A 13,607-nucleotide genomic window follows, 5' to 3' on the forward strand; every position below is an offset into this window, starting at 1 on the left:
GTTTTGCTCTGTCTGGTAATTACCTGTTTACTTGTGCAACAGTGTTAGATGCATCCCTGCATCTTAGCACCCAACATAAGACAAGTCCAAAGCAGGGACCTTGCTGACATGCACTGTGTGTAACTTGCAGGAAGACCTCCAGCCCCCTCTTCCTACCCTAAGGCAGCATTTGCTCTATCATCATATCTTGCCAAGTGAAAGCAGCCTTCACCTTTTAAACGATGGCTTTTCTCCTCCCCGCAGAAAGGGTTCCTCATTGAAATTCACCAGGAATGGGCAGTTTCTGACAGAGTCTCAGCCTTGGCTGGCCGGTGATACAGCTGCCAACACCCAGCACTCCTGGAAGCAGAAGGGCTTTTGTTCATAAGCTGCCTGCATACATTTTACCACTCCCTGAGGTCCCAGGGGAAAAATAACCCTTCCCCTTTTTCCATTGGCCTCTCCAAGGCCCCTGTGGCTTCCCTTTTCTTGGCTGGAAAAATGAAGGGTCTTGGGGGCCCTCAGTGATGGTGGAAATGGGAGTCTGTGAGAGGCCTGCTCAAAGTTGGGGTTGGGGAAAGAGCTGGTGGACTGGGAGGGGTAGGGGACTTCAATTTAGACCAGGAGTCCCCAACTTACTGGTCCATGGCCTATTAGGAACTGGGCCACACAGCAGGAGGTAAATGGTGGGCAAGTGAGCATTACCGCCTGAGCTCCACCTCCTGTCAGATCAGTGGTGGCAGTAGATTCTCATAAGAACACAAACCTTATTGTGAACTGTACATTCGAGGGATCTAGGTTGCACGCTCCTTATGAGAATCTAATGCCTGATGATCTGAGGTGGAACAGTTTCATCCTGAAACCATCATTCCCACCCCAAGTCCATGTAAAAATTGTCTTCCACAAAACCAGTCCCTGGTGCCAAAAAGTTTGGAGACCACTGATTTAGATGAAGCTCCTACAGGGCAGGAGACTCATCTGCATTATTTGACATAGACAATGGGCTCCTCAGTGAGCCTAAGTGGTCTGCAGGATTATGGCAAGATGGTGCTCTTGGAGAAAATAAAATAACATTACTAAAAATAATATATCATCCATATAGCCCTGACTCTGAATGCTTTTCAGAGTGCTGCTGCTCTGAATGCTTTCCATGTATTCACTCCTTTAGGTCCTTAGTGCCACCCTTTGTAGTAGGTTTTAGTATTATCCTCCTCTTACAGATGAGAAAGTGAAGGCCACAGAGAGATTACCATGTGCTAATCTTTCTCAGGGTAAATGGGGAAACTGAGGCTGACATCACTGGAGGGAGGTCATGGATGAAACTGTATTTTTTTTTTTTGAGACGGAGTCTCACTCTGTCATCCAGGCTGGAGTTCAATGGCATGGTCTCAGCTCACTGCAATCTCTGCCTCCTGGATTCAAGCGGTTCCCCCACCTCAGCCTCCCGAGTGCCTGAGACTACAGGCGTGCGCCACCACATCCGGCTAATTTTTGTATTTTTAGTAGACACGGGGTTTCACTATGTTGGCCAGGCTGGTCTCGAACTCCTGACCTCATGATCTGCCCGCCTCGGCCTCCCAAAGTGCTGGGATTACAAGCATGAGCCACCGCGCCCGGCCGGATGAAACTGTATTGTGAGCATAGGAAGAAGAGGAGGAGTGTTAGAAATCTTGGCAGCCTGGCTGTAGCTTTGAGAAAGTCACTTCTGTAAACCTGTGTTTTCTACTATGCAGTATGGTAATTATGCCTTCTTGGAAGGCTTAACATAAGGATTGGATGAACTCATACAAGTAAAATGCCCAGCACATTAAAGATAATCAATAAACCATAGTTGCCCTTATTAATCACCTAATTGCTCCCTCCTTTGTGCCCTTTCTGTTTCATACTCTTCTTTTCTAGAAGCTTATCAGACTATTTTAATTGTCTTGCTGGTATTGTCTGAGCACGTCTGTCTTGCTGGTATTCTCTGAGCCTCTCTCAAAGGCAACGACCAGCTCTTATCTACCTCTGGGCTCTCTAGCTGGCAGATGGAGGTTTCATATGAGAAAATAGGCCTGGGAAGGAAGTCATTTGCCCAAGTGGACAAGCTGGGAAGGGTCAGGACCCAGGTCCTGCTGCAAGGTGCTGCACAGACTATTTCCTGATCCATGATCAGTGGGGCAGGAGGTGGAGGATCCCATTCCTGGGAATGCCTGGGTGGGAAGCCCCAGGTTCCTGGCACCTGCCAGAGGGGAAAATGGGAACGAGAGGCAATGAACCCTGTTAGGCTCAGGGAGGAGAAGGCTGATAGAGGCTGGATGAGACAGGGCTTAGTGAATGGTCAGATGTGAGACGGAGGGAGAGAGAGGAGTCGAGTTTGACTGCCAGGTTGCCTTGGAATACAGGACACAGATACAGGAGTTTGTGGAGTGCAGGAGAAGATGATGAATTAGGTTTTGGAAATGCTTATGGGAAACAGTTCATGAGGCAGGCCCTTAAAGGTCTCTAGCAGGCATTTGACTCTGAGGGGATGTGGGCAGGGCACCGACATCTGTCCCAACCTGTGATCCTGTGACATGGTGCTGCACTGAGCTGGGTGAAGTACAGCACTGAAGTTGGATTGTAGGACTTAAATCCTGGCTCTATGTTAACATACTATCTGTGTGACCTTGAGCAAGTTACTTAACCTCTCTGAGCCTTAGTTTTATTTTTCTGTAAAAGGAGTGATTAGAAATTACCTCCTAACATGTTACTGTGAAGGCCAAATGAGATAAAATGGGTCAATGATGGAGCATAGTAAGAGTTCAATATGTAACGACTATTATTATTATTATTATTATTATTATTATTATTATTGACAGTGTCTTGCCCTATTGTCCAGGCTGGAGTGCAGTGGCGTGATCTTGACTCACTGCAACCGCAACCTCCTGGGTTCAAGTGATCCTCCCACCTCCACCTCCTGAGTAGCTGGGACTATGGGCACCTGCCACCATGTCTGGCTAATTTTTCATATTTTTTATAGAGATGAGGTTTCACTATGCTGCCCAGGCTGGTCTTGAACTCCTGGACTCAAGCAATCCTCCTACTTTGGCCTCCCAAAATGCTGACATTAGAGGTGTAAGCCACCACACCTGGCAGTGTTCATTACTGTTATTAGCTGCTTCTGCTGCCAGAATGCTGACTTTCTCACCATTGGCACTCTTTTCTGTTTCAATCTCTCCCATCCCACCAGCACTAGTTACCCAGAGGCCCATAATAGGTGCTCTCAACCTCTTCATCTTTCAGAGACTCTTGTCCTTAAAACATCACCTCTGGCCCTTTTGGGCAACTGACCAAGGAGGAGCGGAGAGTTGTTGTTGTTCTCTTCCAATGAGGTGTCACTTGAGTTTTAACTGTGCCTGCATGCCTTGACCCACAGGCGTGACTAATGGTAGGAACGAAGCTATTTCAGGGGCCGAGGGGTCTTTCTGGTGCTGGTCAGACCAACATATCCAGAAGTTGTCTACTATGCCTTCATGTGTGGACACTGATGATGAGTATAAAATTCAGACTAAGAGATCTGGAACTTCTCCCTTGGGATTACAAGTGGGGTGCTTTATGCTCCTTTGGTTGAGAGGTCTTTTGGAGAGGTCTCCATTTCTCACAATAGGACTAGGGTACCCAGGCGTTGTTCCATCTCTCCCTCTCTCCTGCCCCTAGGTTCTGGGAATACAGGGAGACAGTGGACAACTGCCTGATGCATAGCATGTGTTTAGTAAATGTAGACGAGAGTAAGGAGAAAGCTGTTACCTGAGGAACAGGAAACCCACATTCAAGTCCTGCCCCTGCCTTTACCAGGCGTCTGCTCTTAGACAAGTGATTTCTCTTTTCTGGGCCTCAGTTATCTGTAACATGAGGATGATAATACTTGACTCCTTTAGCAGACCAAACACTCAGACCAGTATGTTCACTTGGTTAATGCAGAAATAGAAGCCCAGACTGTGGAAGAGGCTTGCTGTGGGTCATGAAGCCAGAGTTTGGCTGCAAAGTCAGTTATGTGGAAAAGCCTAGTCAAGTGTTACAAGAGGATAGGGATCACCTATCAAGGTACTTAGGCTTTTTGACCCAGGGAAGGGAAGGAAAATCTCCCTCTGTTAGATGACTTACAGCTATACTTTCAAAGCTAGTGGGAGTTTCTGAAGGTGGCTGTAAGGCTCTGGGAACCTGATGGTGTGTATGTGTCTCAGGGGTCACGAGCCCTGGTCATATTAAAGATGTAGGTTATCTTGGAAGCTCTTCTCAGTGACTCTCTTGCAAAGTTTTAGGTCTCAACTCAGCTGCAAAATGAATGAACTGCTCATCTCACCAGCACAGAGCACATTTGGGCCAAACTCTTCGCTCAGTTTTATGGGGCCAATACATCTGCAGAATCACTTACCCGTCACTCTGCAGACAGAATGCATGATTTCGGAAAACTTTCTTTTCCCTTTTCCCAAAAAACTTTTATGCCCCGGCGGAAATGGTTTATCAACGTCTTTAAAAAACCGCTCAGATCTTCTTGGCAACCCCTGATACCATAAAAGAGTGGCTGTACGAATGCAAATGAATTGGAGGGCATTAAAAAACTCTCTTGCTTCGGCAACTGAAGTGGAGAAGGACCGGATGATGGATAGCACGCGGCTTTCTGCTGAGCGATTTTGCTCTTTTTACGCCTGCCAATGGCTGATGGATTTCATCTTTTGTTTCCTTTACTGCCGCTTAAGCAACCACCCTCAGGCTGGGGGTATGTCCCTGAGCACCCACTTGTTTCACCCCCTGGGGAGGACTCCAGTCAGCTGTTCTGCATTCACCCCTGATTCAGGGAAGGCAGGGATGGCCCAGCTGGAAGGGGCCTCGAGGGAGCACCCCTCCTGGAACTGCTGAGCTCGGTAGAAGGGGCTGCTGAAGAGGCGGAAATCCTTTCTGCTTTCTCAAGGGGCATGCGCCTCATTCCACACCACCCCACTCGTGTTTATTGAGGCCTACTCTGTGCTAGGCACTGTTCTGGGCTCTGTGAGGATACCAAGAAGTGAAGGACACAACTCTGCCCTCCATGATCTTACCACCATTTTGGGAGGAAACTCACCCCAGTTATACACACGAACATGCATGTAGTGCAGCCTTCCCACACGGACCCACACTTACCCCCATGTGCACAGGCACGTGCTCACACTCACCCACAACACTTACCCCCATGTGCACAGGCACGTGCTCACACTCACCCACAACACTTACCCCCATGTGCACAGGCACGTGCTCACACTCACCCACAACACTTACCCCCATGTGCACAGGCACGTGCTCACACTCACCCACAACACTTACCCCCATGTGCACAGGCACGTGCTCACACTCACCCACAACACTTACCCCCATGTGCACAGGCACGTGCTCACACTCACCCACAACACTTACCCCCATGTGCACAGGCACGTGCTCACACTCACCCACAACACTTACCCCCATGTGCACAGGCACGTGCTCACACTCACCCACAACACTTACCCCCATGTGCACAGGCACATGCTCACACTCACAACACCCCCATGTGCACAGGCACGTGCTCACACTCACACACCATACAAATGCATGTGGAAACCCCACCCCACACAGGAAAATAAGTGCGCACATCTGAGCATGCATAGAAACACACACACACACACAACCACGACCCACCAACTCCCAAACCTGTGTGCATTCATACCCATGCACACAAACACACACATGCTCCTGCATACCCAGAGATGAGGAAGTTAAGCAATAAAACAAAATTATGCGTGATTCAAAGCTGGAATGAGTGGGCAGATGAGAAAGGATTCAGGCAGGCTTGCAGAGGAAATAATGCTGCTGTGGGAAATTTAGTCTCAGTTTAGTCTCTTAGTACCTGTGTGGCCTTGGTCAAGTCTCTTAGCCTCTCTGAGTCTCAGTTTCCTTAATTGAAACTGAGGTCCTTCCAGATGCAAGACCCCATGACTTTGTGAAGTCGGTTCAGAAGTCAATGTGGATTGCTCTAATAGTAGTAATAATAACGACAGCTACTCTGTATTGAGTACTCACCAAGTGCCACATCCTGTGTTAAGCACTTCATATACTCTTATGTTTTTTAATCCTCACAGCAATCCTAGAAGATGAGTACTTTTATTAGCTGTGTTTTGCTGGTGAGAAACTGGGACTCAGAAAGGTGTAGTTACTAGCCTACAGTTACACAGCAAATAGAAGTAGAGTCTGTATTTGAACATGGACAGGTTGGCTACAGGGCCTGAACTTTTAGCTTTGTTGAACATACACTGAATCGAACTTGTGCTGGCATTGGGGACCAGGAGATGAACAACATACAGCCCCAGCCCATCAGAGGCCCACAGTCCAGTGTGGAGGTGGCTATCTACCAGACTGTCAGCATGAGCTGCGTGGCTTCGTGCTGGGGAAGCTTGGGCTCCTGGAGACTCATCTCTCCCTGAGCCATGTGAGAGAGGCTTATTCCACTCATCCAGGTGATGGGGCAGCTACCTCATGGAAAGAAGGTGATGGGGAAAGGCTGTGTAACTGGGGCTTTTGCCCTGGCCTCTGAGCAGCTGGGTGCTCCCTGGATAGACTCCAGAGTGCTGGGATCTGGCCCTACCTTGGGGGACCACGCAGGTTCCTGCCTTTTCCTGGTACTTTCAGGACAAAGTCTGCCCAGACAAGGGGATTGTGAGGAACACCCTGTGATTGCTCTTTGAGTGATAATCACCTCCTCTGGATCAACAGGTTCTCTCTGTGCAAACTCTCCTTGACTCTCTCTGATGCTGGGCAAAGCCGACTGGTTCCCCTCCCCAGGCTCTGTTCCCTCTTGCTCAGTTTCCCAGGTGAAGAGGATGCGGCTGACTCTCCTCGCTTCCCTGAACGTTCTTCTACCTGCCCGTCCCCACAGCCTTCTCACCATGTGGTCTCTTTCTTGCTGTCTCTCCACAGCCTGCTGACCAATGCTCCTGCCCAGTCCCCCTCCATTCTCAGCTCCCCTTCACCACAGATGACCTTCCTTTTTAAAAATTTACTGAGGTCACTGGGCGTGATGGCTCACGCCTGTAATCCCAGCACTTTGGGAGGCCAAGGCAGGCAGATCATGAGGTTAGGAGATCAAGACCATCCAGGCCAACATGGTGAAACCCCGTCTCTACTAAAATACAGGAAAAAAAAAAAAAAGTAGCCAGGCATGGTGGCATGTGTCTGTAGTCCCAGCTACTTGGGAGACTGAGGCAGGGGAATCACTTGAACCTGGGAGGTGGAGGTTGCAGTGAGCTGAGATCGTGCCACTGCACTCCAGCCTGGTGACACAGCAAGACTCTCCATCTCAAAAAAAAAAAAAAATTATTTTTATTGAGGTGGAACTCACATAACAAAAAATTAACCATTTTAAGGTGAATGATTCAGTGGCATTTTGTATATTCACGACGTACAACCATCACCTCTATCTACTTCCAAAACATGTTAGCCACCATCAACCCAGAAGAGAATCCCATACCCATTAAGCAGTTTCTCCACATTCTCCCCTCCTCACAGTCTCTGGCAACCACTACTCTGCTTCCCGGCCCCCTGGATTTGCCTATTCTAGATATTTCATGTAAATAGAATCATACAATGTGTGACCTTTTGTGACTTGCTTCTTTTGCTTAGCAGAATGTTTGCCAGGTTCATCAATATTCAGCATGTGTCAGTCCTTCATCTCCTTTTATGGCTGCATAATATTCTGTTGTAAGGATATACCACAATTTGTTTATCCATTCATCTGTCGACGGACATTTTGTTGTTTCCACCATTTGACTATTGTGAACAGTTTTGCTATTCATGTACAAGTATTTGTTTGAGTCCCTGTTTTCAGTTCTTGGGACTGCATACCTAGGAGTGGAATTGTTCAGTTATATGGTAACTCTATGTTTATTTTTTTATTTTGAGACAGGATTTTGCCCTGTTGCCCGGGCTGGAGTGCAGTGGTACAATTTTGGCTCACTGCAACCTCTGCCCCCTAGGCTCCAGCAATTCTCTTCCCTCAGCCTCCCAAGCAGCTGGGACCACAGGTGCGTGCCATTGCACCCAGCTAGCTTTTGTATTTTTTGTAGAGACAGGGTTTTGCTGTGTTGCCCCAGCTGGTCTTGAGCTCCTGAGCTCAAGTGATCTGTCTGTGTATTAGTCCATTTTCATACTGCTGTAAAGAACTGCTTGAGACTGGGTAATTTAGAAAGAAAAGAGGTTTAATTGACTCAAATTTCAGCATGGCTGAGGAAGCCTCAGGAAACTGACAATCATGGTGGAAGGCAAAGGGGAAGCAAGGTACCCTCTTAGAGGTGGCAGGAGGGAGAATTGCCCAGTGAAGTGGGAAGAACTCCGTATAAACCCATCAGATCTTGTGAGAACTCACTCACTGTCAAGAGAACAGCGTGGGGCAGACTACGCCTATGATTTGATTACCTCCACCTGGTCTCTCCCTTGACACGTAGGGATTAGGAGGATTACAATTCAAGATGAGATTTGGGGCTGGGAGTAGTGACTCACGCCTGTAATCTCAGCACTTTTGGAGGCCAAGGTGGGTGGATCACTTGAGGTTAAGAGTTCGTGACCAGCCTGACCAACATGGTGAAACCCTGTCTCTACTAAAAAAATACAAAATTAGCCAGGTGTGCGTGGTGGTGCACGCCTGTAATCCCAGCTACTTGGGAGGCTGAGGCAGGAGAATCACTTGAACCTGGGAGGTTGCAGTGAGCTGAGATCGAGCCATTGTACTCTGGCCTGAGTGACAAGAGCGAAACTCCCGTCTCAAAAAAAAGAGGAGATTTGGGTGGGGACACAAGCCTAACAATATTAGCTCACCTCAGCCTCCCAAAGTGCTGGGATTACAGGCATGAGCCACCATGCCTGACCTATATTTAACTGTTTTTGAGGAACATCCAAGCTCTTTTCCGCAGTGGCTGAACCATTTTACATCCTCACCAGGATCATAGGAGTGCCTGCTTTCTGCAAAGATCTGACTTGTCAATCCCATCCAAAACCCACCTGGCATTCCTCATTACTTCCTGGTGATGATTTTCTTTTCTTTTTGAGACGGTGTCTCACTCTGTTGCCCAGGCTGGAGTGCAGTGACACCATCTCGGCTCACTGCAACCTCCGATTCTCCTGCCTCAGCCTCCCTCGTAGCTGGGATCACAGTGTGCACCCTGGTGATGTTTTCTAACACCTAACTGAAGAACTGGAAATTTAATATGTCAAGTGGACAAAATGGAAAAAAGTCAGCTCAGGGTGATGCAGGAACCAGGGGCTGCAGCCCAGCTGCCCAGCATCTTCTTGCTCTGCAGAGCCACCTTGGAACCTTTGAAACCACTGGTCTAGAATGAGCCCCATGTTACATGGAAGGGGATCTGAAACCAAGAGAGGGAAGGGACTTGGCTATGGTCACCTAATGACTTAGTGGCATAGCAAGGACTGGAACCAAAGTATTCTGGCTCCCTGGCTCCCTATAAAGTGCTCTTTTTTTTTTCCTAAGGAAAAAATTACAAAAGTGATATATTCTTGCCATAATAAATTCAAACAGTAAAGAAATGGAAAGTAAAAACTGAACGTTTCTCATCCCTATCTCTTACCCCAGCCTCTGGAGATAATCAGTGTGAAAAGTTTGACTGTGTCCTTCAAGATTTTTTTCTCTGTGCACGCACACACACACACCCACTCACTCACCTATAAACACACACCTACATGAGTACAATCCCCAAAATGGGGTTGTACTAGGTTTACTGTTCTGTGATTTGCTTTGTATGGTAGTTCTTGAAGTCTGGAAGGACCCATCACTTGCCCTTGAGAGCTTAAAATTGGAGTGATATGCCATGGAAGAATGGAAGTATCTCAATAACATTTATGTACCCAAAGAAAGGAACGTGGGCTTAGGGGCCTGAAGGCTGGGCTGGGTTTGTAGAGGTGCAGGTAGCATTCCAGGTGAGCACCAGCTGAGCAAAGGCTTTGCAGTGGTGACAAGTGAGCTGAGATGGACTGAAGAGCTTGAGTCAGGGAGGCTGGGCTGAGAGAAGGGGACAAACTATGAAGGGCCTTGAATGCCAGGGAGAGAAAACAGCAAGGTATAAACTAGGCAGCAGGGAGTCACTGGGAGAGAAAAATGGAAGTGGTGCTTCTGGGAGAAGAAATATGGATCTCTAATGTGCCTGCGTGTGCCTGTATGTGCAAGTGTGCACACTCATTGGAGATGGCAGTTTTTTTTTTTTTTTTGAGACTGAGTCTTGCTCTGTCACCCAGGCTGGAGTGCAGTGGTGCAACCTTCGCCTCCTGGGTTCAAGCGATTCTCCTGCCTCAGCCTCCTGAGTAACTGGGATTACAGGCATCTGCTACCACGCCTGGCTAATTTTTGTATTATTAGTAGACATGGGGTTTTACCATGTTGGCCAGGCTGGTCTCAAACTCCTGACCTCAGGTGATCCACCCATCTTGGCCTCCCAAAGTGCTGGGATAACAGGTATGAGCCACCGCACCCAGCAGATGGCAGGGTTTTTGGTGGAGTTTAGATAGCACTGGCAGGAAGGAGCCAGGCAGGAGGCTGTGGCCCAGTTATGAGCTGTCTAGGCAGAAGCTATGAGGGTGAATTCGGAGATGACCTGGAGGGACCCTCTGGACTGGTGGTCAATTGGCTGCGGAAAAGGAGAACCAGACTGATGTAAGGACCCGATCTTGTATAAATGGCAGTAAGGGTGGCATCACTAGGCCACTGGAAGTCAGGACTGGGAAGTCAGGATAGTGTCTTGGGGATGTGGCGTGGAGAGGGGAGCTGGGGGCTTTGGATCTGTTTGCCCCAGGTGGAGGTGAAGGCAAGCCAGGGTCAGCTGCCCCTAGGGCACAGAATCACATCTCCATGACTAAAAGGTGCAGAACCAAGATGGGCTGACTTGGGAGGCTCTCAGCCTGCCCACTCTCTCCCTCCGACCCCAGTTTTGAGAGGGATTTTTCTTCTCACTCTGCTTCCCCTCCTGTGCTCTCTAGGGACTCACTCTGTCCTTGCCAACCTAGTTTTCAGGACTCTGTGAGCCAGACTGGGACACCAAGCAGACAGGACTGGAGGGTGACGCAGGGGTGGAGGTTCTAGCTGCAGGGTCCATTTCAGGGCTGTCTTTTGCTGTGGACAATGGAAGTATGAGGGAAATTAGAGAACAAAAGAGCCCCAAACCTCAAACGTTTACGTCAGGAATTGCTGAGAAAGAGGAGGAGAGGGGAAGAGACCAAGTGCTGGGTGAGTGGGGCAAGAATTTTAAGGTTTGGAGGATGTGAGGCTCTGGGGAAAGGAGGAGAAATGAGGAAAGGGTCTTTATCAAAGAGTCTATGGGGTTTTAGCTGGATCCTTTTTACAGTGCTTGGAGAGATTCAAGCGAAGATTAGAATTTCGTTTTTAATTGCTTTTGGCCATCAGACTGTTTCTTTGCGTGTAGTACCAAGGCAAGACTGGGCCACGTGGGGCAGAGGAATTCATTTGGATTCAATAAGAAGTATTCCCCACCCCTTTTCACATTTTGTTTCTGAAGATGAGATGCATGTGAAACAGATGTATGCATTGTTAGTAAATGAATGATGGAATTTAGGATTAGTAGTGTCAGGGATAGCAGGAAACATACCAGTTAGCATCTCGGTTGAAGAAATAGCAAACCACTTAAAGTAGCTCAGTCCTAAGGGGAACTTGGCTGTAAGGACATTGAGTGTTTCCTGGAGGGATGTGGCAGGTCCTTGGGAAAGGGCTGGAGCTGGCTCCTGGAGATGCGCTCTCTCCTCTGTCTCTGCTCCTCACTGCCTGTCTTCACATCTGTGTCTTGCTTCTCTCCTCTGCAGTCCAACTTCCTTTGCTACTCTGGTCCACGTGGCAGGGAATTCAGCTCCTTCAGCTCTGGGGGCTACATGGAACAACACCAACTGTCTCAGGAGAAGCAGAATGTTTCCCTCTCTTCCAATCCCAAGTTCTTGAAGGATGATGCTGATTGGCTCTGGCAGGGTGAGGTGCCCCAATCCCCACCCCTGTGACTGGTGAGATGGAGGGGGCAGGATCACTGGGAGTCCAAGTGGCTGCCAGAGCATGTAGCTGCAGCCCCAGGACAGGCAGCGAAGAGGAGTCCTTAGAGACTGCTAGGGCTATGCAGGCAACCGGTGGCTGCTCCCCGAGACAGTGCTCCTTTCTTGAGTGCTTAATTACTATCCCAATCAAGAGTGACTAGACAAAATCTGATTTTCCCTGCACTTGAAGACAGAGCTAAGTCCCCTGGGTTTCATCTGCGGCTCTGAAGGGGACCCAGGTGGCTGGCAGAAAACAGAGACCCCTTTGGCTCCAGCCCTGCCGTTTCTCTCCTCAGACCCACCTGCCAGCTTGGGCGCCAAGTGTGGTCCCAGCCAGGAAGGATTTAAGCCCTCGCCCACTTGAGCCTCTCTCTGTGTCCTTTTCTCTTCCTTGCTGCTTCTGTGCTTTTCTCTGACAGATGAATCCAGACCTCTTGCCTATGGTGTGGACCTACTGGCCCTAAAGTGTATCTAGGAGGGGCTTGATTCCTGACTTTCCCTGCCCTTTCTCAGTGACTAGACACTAACTCCGGGTGGGGGGCTCTGCTGATGCTTCCCCACCCATGCTCCTTGTAGCCATGGCTCTGGCATGGTGCCAGATGCTGGCCTCAGGGTGTCATGGTGGTGCTGGCACCGTCTGGGGAAATGACCTTAGTCCTCTCCATGCTCCTTGCTGGGGGCTGTGTTACTCATGACAAACCTGAGCCCATGCCGAGGGCAGCCACAAGTGGGGGGCACCAGAAAAGGTAAAATACTCGGCATCAATGAACTTATCTGGAATTTTGCAATCTAAAAACCTAGAAAGCAGGTATTTTAATTTCAAGAGTCATAATAATAACATTTAATAAGCCTTCCCTCTGTGACAGGTTTTGCTGTCAGTACTTAATTTATATTATCCTTAATCCTCACAAACACCTGAAGAAGTAATCTGGTGTCATCACTTCCTTTAAAGATGAGGACACTGAGGCACAGTAAGGTCAAGTGACTTGCCCAAAGCCAGGATTTAAATCCAGCCAGCCAGGCTCCAGAGTCCACAACCCTGATCACTGCACAGGGATTACAGTAGCTTTTGTAATTCCTGTAACTTTTGTGTCATTTAAAAAAAAATCAGACTGGGCGCGGTGGCTCAAGCCTGTAATCCCAGCACTTTGGGAGGCCGAGATGGGCGGATCGCGAGGTCAGGAGATCAAGACCATCCTGGCTAACACGGTGAAACCCCGTCTCTACTAAAAAATACGAAAAACTAGCCGGGCGAGGTGGCGGGCGCCTGTAGTCCCAGCTACTCAGGAGGCTGAGGCAGGAGAATGGCGTGAACCTGGGAGGCGGAGCTTGCAGTGAGCTGAGATCCGGCCACTGCACTCCAGCCTGGGCGACAGAGCAAGACTCCGTCTCAAAAAAAAAAAAAAAAAAAAAAAAAAAAAAAAAAAATCAAATTTTATTTTGAAATTTATAGTAGGGGAGGGGAAGGGAATGGTACCAAATTCTTTTCAGTTTTTAGGGCATTTAAAGATCCGACCTTGATCTTATCTGCTTTAAGCTGATTTGTTAGTTTTGGTTAGAGG

General features: G+C 48.5%; 1 long non-coding RNA gene across 4 annotated transcripts in view; it reads left to right on the forward strand.

Annotated features, from left to right (window-relative positions):
- The window catches only part of LOC119623946 (uncharacterized), a 346,855-nt gene that overhangs the window by 71,054 nt on the left and 262,194 nt on the right, over nt 1-13,607 (forward strand). The gene's annotated exons all lie outside the window — the stretch shown is intronic.

The sequence above is a fragment of the Chlorocebus sabaeus genome, chromosome 20 (genome assembly GCF_047675955.1).
Source record: "Chlorocebus sabaeus isolate Y175 chromosome 20, mChlSab1.0.hap1, whole genome shotgun sequence".
NCBI classification, from domain to species: domain Eukaryota; kingdom Metazoa; phylum Chordata; class Mammalia; order Primates; family Cercopithecidae; genus Chlorocebus; species Chlorocebus sabaeus.